Consider the following 7,699-nt stretch of genomic DNA (forward strand, 5'->3'; position numbering starts at 1 on the left):
AGGAGCCTGACCTGTACTCACTTGGTGAAGCCTTATGGGTAGATAGGGACTGATAGACCCTCATTTAGGGGGTAGTCTCCTGGATGGGGATGTTGAAGCTTTTTGCCTGTGGGAGGGTGGCCGGGGCACTGGTGGATATATGGGGAGCCTGCTTTCTGGGTAATTTTCCTTGGGTCAGGAGCTGAGTGACGGGAATCTGAGAAAGCTCTGGCAAAGCACCCAGTGAAGTTGGGGTGGGAGGGAGCGATGGCACCAGATTCCCTTTTCTGATCTCTTGTGGGGCTGAAAGACTGCATCATTCAGTCATTTCCTGCAGTCTGGGGGTTATGAGAGCCAGGATGTGGCATGCAAGTGAGTCTGGAACTGGGCCTTCTCCTGACTCTGATGTGGGGTGGCTTCAGAAGTATTGGGGCCAGAAAGGTAATGTGGGGCTAGAAAGGTGGAAAAGGGAATTACTATCTGATGAATGCCTAGTATGTTCTAGAAGGCATGCTGCCAGTGCTTCACAGATAGTGCCTGACTAAACCATTGCAATAGTCATGGGTGGTATCATCACCTCCATTTTACAGAGGAGGAGACTGAAGCCCTGAGAGTTTTGATGCTCTCCTTCGGTCAAGTGTGTTCTGCTGGCCTGTGCCAACATTACTGAATCCGATTCTTCAGGCCTTGGCAGAGTGGGTCCCATATAGCATGGCCTTTTGCGAGACACACTCAGGTACTTCCTGACTTACCTGCATCCAGTGTCAGGCATGTGACCCTGCATTTCTCCCTCATCTACAAATTGGAGCCACTGGATGATAACCAGGAACCACCCTTGATTTAGAATGCTTCTCCTTAATTAAAAAGATGTTCTTGTATTTCTTATCTCTAACCTTGTGCGCAAAGAAATGTGTACAAAGAAGCTTAGTACCATCTTTGACCTTGAAGAATTCATCATATCCAAGTTAAAATACTCAGTTTCTTTTTCTTTAAACTCTGAATGATTGGTCTCAAAATGATTCTGCAACTGAACTAGCCCTATAATTACTATTCACAATGTTCTTTTACATAAGGCATAAAAAGGTAAATTATTATTATCTGTATAACCAAGGCGGAATATAGCTTTCATCATATTTTTATTTCTTATTTAGTTTTGCCTGGAGCCCTGGTGGCGTAGTGATTAAGAGCTTGGCAGCTAACCAAAAGGTCCGCAGTTCAAATCCACCAGCTGCTCCTTGGAAACCCTATTGTGCAGTTCTACTCTGTCCTGTAGGGTCGCTATGGGTTGGAATTGACTCGACGGCACCTAACAACATTTCGTTTTGCCTAGTTTCTTTGCAGTAGATTCCTTTCTTCCACCAGTCAGAGAACTATGTTTTATCTTCTTCAGTAATTTTAGATGTAGATAGTGCAGCTGTGGGTTGAGAAAGCAAGTCTTCTAATTTCTCTTTCTAAAGCCAATGATAAATCCTCAAATATAAGTAAACAAATTAATTGTCATACATTAGAATAAAATATTATTAAGTTAAAAAAATTAAAATTTACAAAAGTTTTCCAAAAAGTTTAAAAATATCATTGCCAAACAAGATAACATTTATTTACTTCTTGTGTTTATGCATAGGCGCAAGATAAACCTGAGGATTTAAAATGGAGATTATAGCAGGTATAACTGAAGAAAGCTAGTAAGAGCACAGAAGTCCAAGAACAAGCCAAGTTAATCTCTGAAAATGCACATATTTATGCCCTAAATCTACTTCCTTAGAAAATTCTAGAAAACAAAAGAATACACAAATATGCATTCCATTACCTGTCAGAATGATGATCCAATTAACATGTCATGTAACCTCTGGAAAACTCCATTGTATACTTGTGAGAGAGTGAAGGTGAAAAAGGCAAATAATATCCTAGTTTTATTATGAAAATAACTTTGACCTTGCGGATCCCCTAAACAACGTCCCCCAGTGGTCCCCAGACCACACTTTTAAGAACTGCTAAACTACAGTAATATTCATTCTGTGGAATACTATGCAACTCTCGAAAAGAGTGAGTTAGATTTATATACACTGAAGTGTAACAAGTTGCAGAACAATGTGTATACACACACACACACACACACACAAATCTAAATATTCTATACTTACCTATATGTGTGTAAATGCAAAGAAAATTTCTAGAAGACGTTCACTTCCTCAAATGTATAAGCCCGTATCAGATTTTTTCTTCCTTCTTCCAGATTTTGCCTATAGACAAATCTCTCACTTTTTTTTAATCTCTCCAATTTGTGAACTAATCAACTACTCAATCAACTAACTAACCCATTCCAGAAACAAAGATTGGAGGATGCTTCCATTTGGTATAGAGACAAAGCAAAGTGATGCTGGACTTTGTATAAATCTCAACTCTGTGAAGATAGTCCCTCGTTACACACTTTTCTAGGCTTAGAAGAGCCACTGAGATACTGAGAAGGGTCACCATGGGAGAAGAAAGGGGTTGGGTACAGGTCAGTATCCACGGCTATCAATTTTGTTGGATGGAAAGATCTTCCTTTTTTTTTCTTTAATTAAACTTTAGATGAAGGTTTACAGAACAAACTAGTTTCTAATTTAACAGTACATACATTATTTTGTGACTTTGGTTAACAACCCCATGACATGTCTCCCTTCTCAACCTTGGGTTCCCTATAACCAGCTTTTCTGTCCCCTCTTGCCTTCTAGTCCTTGCCCCTGGGCTGGTGTGCCCCCTTAGTCTCATTGTGTCCTATGGGTCTGTCTAATCTTTAGCTAAAAGGTGAACCTCTGGAGTGACTTCATTACTGGGCTAAAAGTGTGTCTGGGGGCCGTACTCTCAGGGTTTCTCCAGTCTCTGTCAGGCCAGTAAGTCTGGCCTTTTTTTTTTTTTTTTTTTGAGTTAGAATTTTGTTCTGCATTTTTCTCCAGCTCTGTCTGGGAACCTCTATTGTGATCACTGTCAGAGCAGTCAGTGGTGGTAGCCGGGCACCGCCATCTAGTTGTACTGGTCTCAATCTGGTGGAGGCCATGGTAGTTGTGGTCCATTAGTCCTTGGACTAATCTTTCCCTTGTGTCTTTGGTTTTCTTCATTCTCCCTTGCTCCAGGTGGGGTGGGACCAGTGGAGCTCTTAAGACCCCAGACGCTACTCACCAAAGTAGGAAGTAGAACATTTTCTTTATAAAATATGTTATGCCAATTGAGCTAGTTGTTCCCTGAGACCACGGTCCCCACAGCCATCAGTCCTGTAATTAGGTCCCTAAAGGAGTTTGGATTTGTCCATGGAGCTTCCATGACCTTACGCTGAACAAGTTGTGCTGGCTTCCCCAGTATTGTGTACTGTCTTACCTTTTACCAAAGTTACCACTCATCTATTGTCTACTTAGTGTTTTTCCACCCCTACCCCTCCCCTCCCTCGTAACCATCAAAGATTGTTTCTTTTCACGTGTAAAACTTTTCATGAATTTTTATGGTAGTGGTCTCATACAATATTTGTCCTTTCGTGATTGACTTATTTCACTCAGCATAATGTCCTCCAGATTCATCCATGTTGTGAGATGCTTCGCAGATTCATCATTGTTCTTTCCCTTTGCATAGTACTCCATTGTGTGTATGTACCATAGTTTATCATTCATTGGTTGATAAGCATCTATGTTGTTTCCATTTTTTGCTATTGTGAACAATGCTGCAATGAACATGGGTGTGCATATGTCTACTCGTGTGACGGCTCTTATTTCCCTAGGGTATATTCCCAGAGAATATATGGTATTTCTATTTATAGCTTTCTAAGGTAGTGTCATATCGTTTTCCAAAATGGTTGTACCATTTTGCATTCCCACCAGCAGTGCATAAGAGTTCCAATCTCCCTGAAGCCTCTCTAACATTTGCTATTTTCTGTTGTTTTGGTTCATGTGAGTAATGCCAAGGTGAGATGGTATCTCATTGTGGTTTTGATTTGCATTTCTTTAATGGCTAGTTATCACAAGCATGTCCTTATGTGTCTGTTAGCTGCTTGAATATCTTCTTTGGTGAAGTGTCTGTTCATTTCCTTTGCCCATTTTTTAAATGGATTATTTGTCTTTTTGTTGTAGAGGTGTTGGATTTTCCTGTAGATTTTAGAGATTAGACCTTTGTTGGATTTGTAATAGCCAAATTTTTTTCCCCAGTCTGTAGGTTCTCTTTTTATTCTTTTGGTGAAGTCTTTTGAAGAGCATGTAAGTGTTTAATTTTTAGAAGATCCCAGTTATCTAGCTTGTCTTCTGGAGTTTGTATGTTGTTAGTTATGGTTTGTATCCTGTTAATGCCGTATATTAGGGTCTCCTTATTTTTTCTTCTATGATCTTTATAATTTTTGGTTTTATATTTGGGTCTTTGATCCATTTTGAATTAGTTTTTGTGTATGGTGTGAGGTATGGTCCTGTTTCATTTTTTTGCAGATGGACATCCAATTTTGCCAGCACCATTTGTTAAAAAGACTGTCTTTTCCCCAGTTGATGAACTTTGGGAACTTGTGGCAGACCAGGTGACTGTAGGTGGATGGATTATACATCTGGGTTCTTGATTCTGTTCCATTGGTCAATGTATCTGTCATTGTACCAGTACCAGGCTGTTTTGACTAACGTAGCTGTATAGTAGTTTCTGAGGTCAGGTAGTGCAAAAGTCCTCCTTCTTTGTTCTTCTTCTTCATTAATGCTTTATTTATCCAGGGCCTCTTCCTTTTCCATATAAAGTTAATGATTATTTTTTCCATCTCTTTAAAGAATGTTGTTGGTATTTGGGTTGGAATTGTCATTTTCACAATGTTGAATCCACCTATCCATGAGCATGGTGTGTTTTTCCATTTACGTAGATCCCTTTGGGTTTCTTTGCAGTAATGTTTTGTAGTTTTCTTTGTATAGGTCTTTTACATCCCTGGTTAGATTTATTCCCAAGTATTTTATTTTTTAAGGGGCTATTATAAATGGTATTGTTTACCTGATTTCCTTTTGTCATTCTCTTTGTTGGTGTGTAGAAATCCAACTGATTTTTGTACGTTTATCTTGTATCCTGCTACTCTGCTGAATCTTTCTATTAGTTCCAGTAGATTTCTCGTGGAGTCTTTAGGGTTTTCAATGTATAGTATCATATCATCCGTGAAGAGGGACAGTTTAACTTCTTCATTACCAATTTGGAGGCCCTTTATTTCTTTTTCTTGCTTTATTGCTCCAGCTAGAACCTCCAGCACAATGTTAAGTAGGAGTGGTGATAAAGGACATCTTTGTCTTGTTCCTGTTCTCAAGGGGAATGTTTTCAGCCTCTCTCCATTAAGAATGATGTTGGCTGTTGGTTTTGTATAGATACCCTTTATTATGGTGAGGAATTTCTCTTCTATACCTATTTTATTGAGAGTTTTTATCAGGAATGGGTGTTGGACTTTGTCAAATGCCTTTTCTGCATTGATTGAGATGATCATGTGATTCTTTGCCTTTATTTCACTTATGTGGTGGATTACATTGACTGATTTTCTAATGTTGAACCATCCTTGCATACCTGGTATGAATCCTACTTGGTCGTAGTGTATTATTTTTTTGATATGATGCTGAATTTTATTGGCTAGAATTTTGTTGAGAATTTTTCTATCTGTATTCATGAGAGATACTGGTCTGTAATTTTCTTCTTTTGTGGTGTCTTTGCTTGGTTTTGGTATCAGGGTTATGCTGGCTTCACAGAATGAATTTGGAAGTATTCCTTCCTTTTGTATGTTCTGAAATAATTTGAGTAGTACTGGTGTAAGCTCTTCTCTGAATATTTGGTAGAAATCTCCAGTTAAGCCATCTGGACCAGGGCTTTTTTTTTTATTACCTTTTCAATCTCTTCTCTTGTTATGAGTCTGTTCAGATTTTCAACATCAATTTGTGATAGTTTGGGTATGTTATGTGTCTCCAGAAATTTGTTCATTTCTTCTAGGTTTTCAAAAATTTTTTTTATCTCAAAAAAGTTTATTAGCACGATTAAAAACATTTTCTTGAATAATGTAAGATAGAAAGAATTTCTAAACATGGAAGAATATCAGTGGCAATACCTCATAACCAATATTTGGAATTGAAGGGACAGCTTTATTGCCAGTCTTCATTTTACTGAAAACAATCCATGTAGTGGTTCCAAGTGAAGTCATGACTATTGCTTTGTCTGGGAATGAGTCCCCACTGCAATTAAGTATAGAAAGTATCTTCCATCATGATTGGAGTGTGACCTGCATTACTGAGTAAAGAGCTGATAAAAATCCTCAAAGAGTTGGGTCTTTGTTTTTGAAAAAACATTCCTTTTACACACTACAAAGAAATAATTAGTATTTTGGCTTTTTAAATTCCTACATGATACTTAGAACGGCAGTCCCCAAAGGCCCTCCCCGTCACATAATCGCGAACACAGACCCTCTTCTGGAGGATGCATTCTTGGGGCAGACTTCATGTGTTTATACTGGTTTGAGAACAAAGACAGCATCATCCAGAACATAGTAGTCATTGTACATGTCGCCTCACACAGATACGGAAGTCTGGTGAAAGCTTCGATAACAAAGCCAGCTTTTCTGAAAACTTCCAACAGACTATTCACTTGTTCTTCCCAATTCTGTCCCTTGATTTCCAAAATTTCTGATGGTTTCTCCCGCTTGCCACCTATGTTTTCCACATAGGGATGGAAGGGCAGGACAAGGGCAAGGATGATCCTGCCTCTAGTTGGCTCCAAGACACTTCTGATATCTTTTAACAAAGTCAGGGGCTGATCACAGCAGTCCAGCAAATTCAAGCAGCTGATGACATCATACTGGAACCCTGTATTCTGCCATTCATTTATACCAAGCACTCTGTATTTTTTTTTCTGAAACTGCCAGATCATAGTTTCAGACAGCTCAGTGGCATAAATTTCTTCAAAATGAGGGCTCATGACTTTTGTGACTTCTCCATCTCCAGCACCTAAATCAAGAAGTCTATGGGTTTTCCAGTCTGGATTAATTTTAAGCAGTCTCTGAAATTGATCTGGTGAAAACACAAACATTGATCCTCTTCCTAGCAACCCATTGATAGATGTTCTAGACATAAACAGGCTAAAAACAGATGACACAAAGGAATGATATAACTGGATAAATAGCCAGCCCGATTTCTCAATGCTGTTGTTTAAGAAGATCTGTGTTCCGTGATTGAGGTAACTCTGGACAAAGACAGCCTGGAGTTATTTGCATAATTTCTCTCTATTGCGCACATACCACTGGTGGTTCTTCTTCCTGCCGCCCGCGGCTGCTGCCGGCCCGCCTGGGCCACTCGTCATGTTCACGTACAGGGAGCAGATGAGCAGACTCTGCAGCGTCCACATCCTCCGCGCCAGCCACACGGATGCCAGGCTCAGGCACAGCCAGCCCGCGAACAGTCTCATTGGGGGCCGCAGCCACTCACTCCGATCACCGCCGCTGCCCGGGCTCGAGCCATAGGGCTCAACTTGCCCATCTAGCCCCACCAGGGCCGAGGCAGGGGGGCCGGTTTTCAAAATTTTTGGAGTATAGTTTTTCATAATACCCTGTTAGATCCTTTTTATTTCAGTTGGGTCTACTGTAATGTCCTCTGTTTCATTTCTTCTTTGAGTTATTTACATCCTCTCCTTTTGTCAGTTTGGCCAGTGGTTTGTCAATTTTGTTCATCCTTTCAAAGAACCAACTTTAGGTTTTGTTGATTCTTTCTAT

At 39.8% G+C, this 7,699-nt stretch overlaps 1 pseudogene; it reads right to left on the reverse strand.

The window, feature by feature from the left end:
* Nucleotides 1-6,439: 6,439 nt before the first annotated feature.
* Nucleotides 6,440-7,395, reverse strand: LOC101342391 (methyltransferase-like protein 9 pseudogene; annotated as a pseudogene).
* Nucleotides 7,396-7,699: the final 304 nt, after the last annotated feature.

Source organism: Trichechus manatus, unplaced genomic scaffold, assembly GCF_000243295.1.
Source record: "Trichechus manatus latirostris isolate Lorelei unplaced genomic scaffold, TriManLat1.0 scaffold00305, whole genome shotgun sequence".
NCBI lineage: Eukaryota > Metazoa > Chordata > Mammalia > Sirenia > Trichechidae > Trichechus > Trichechus manatus.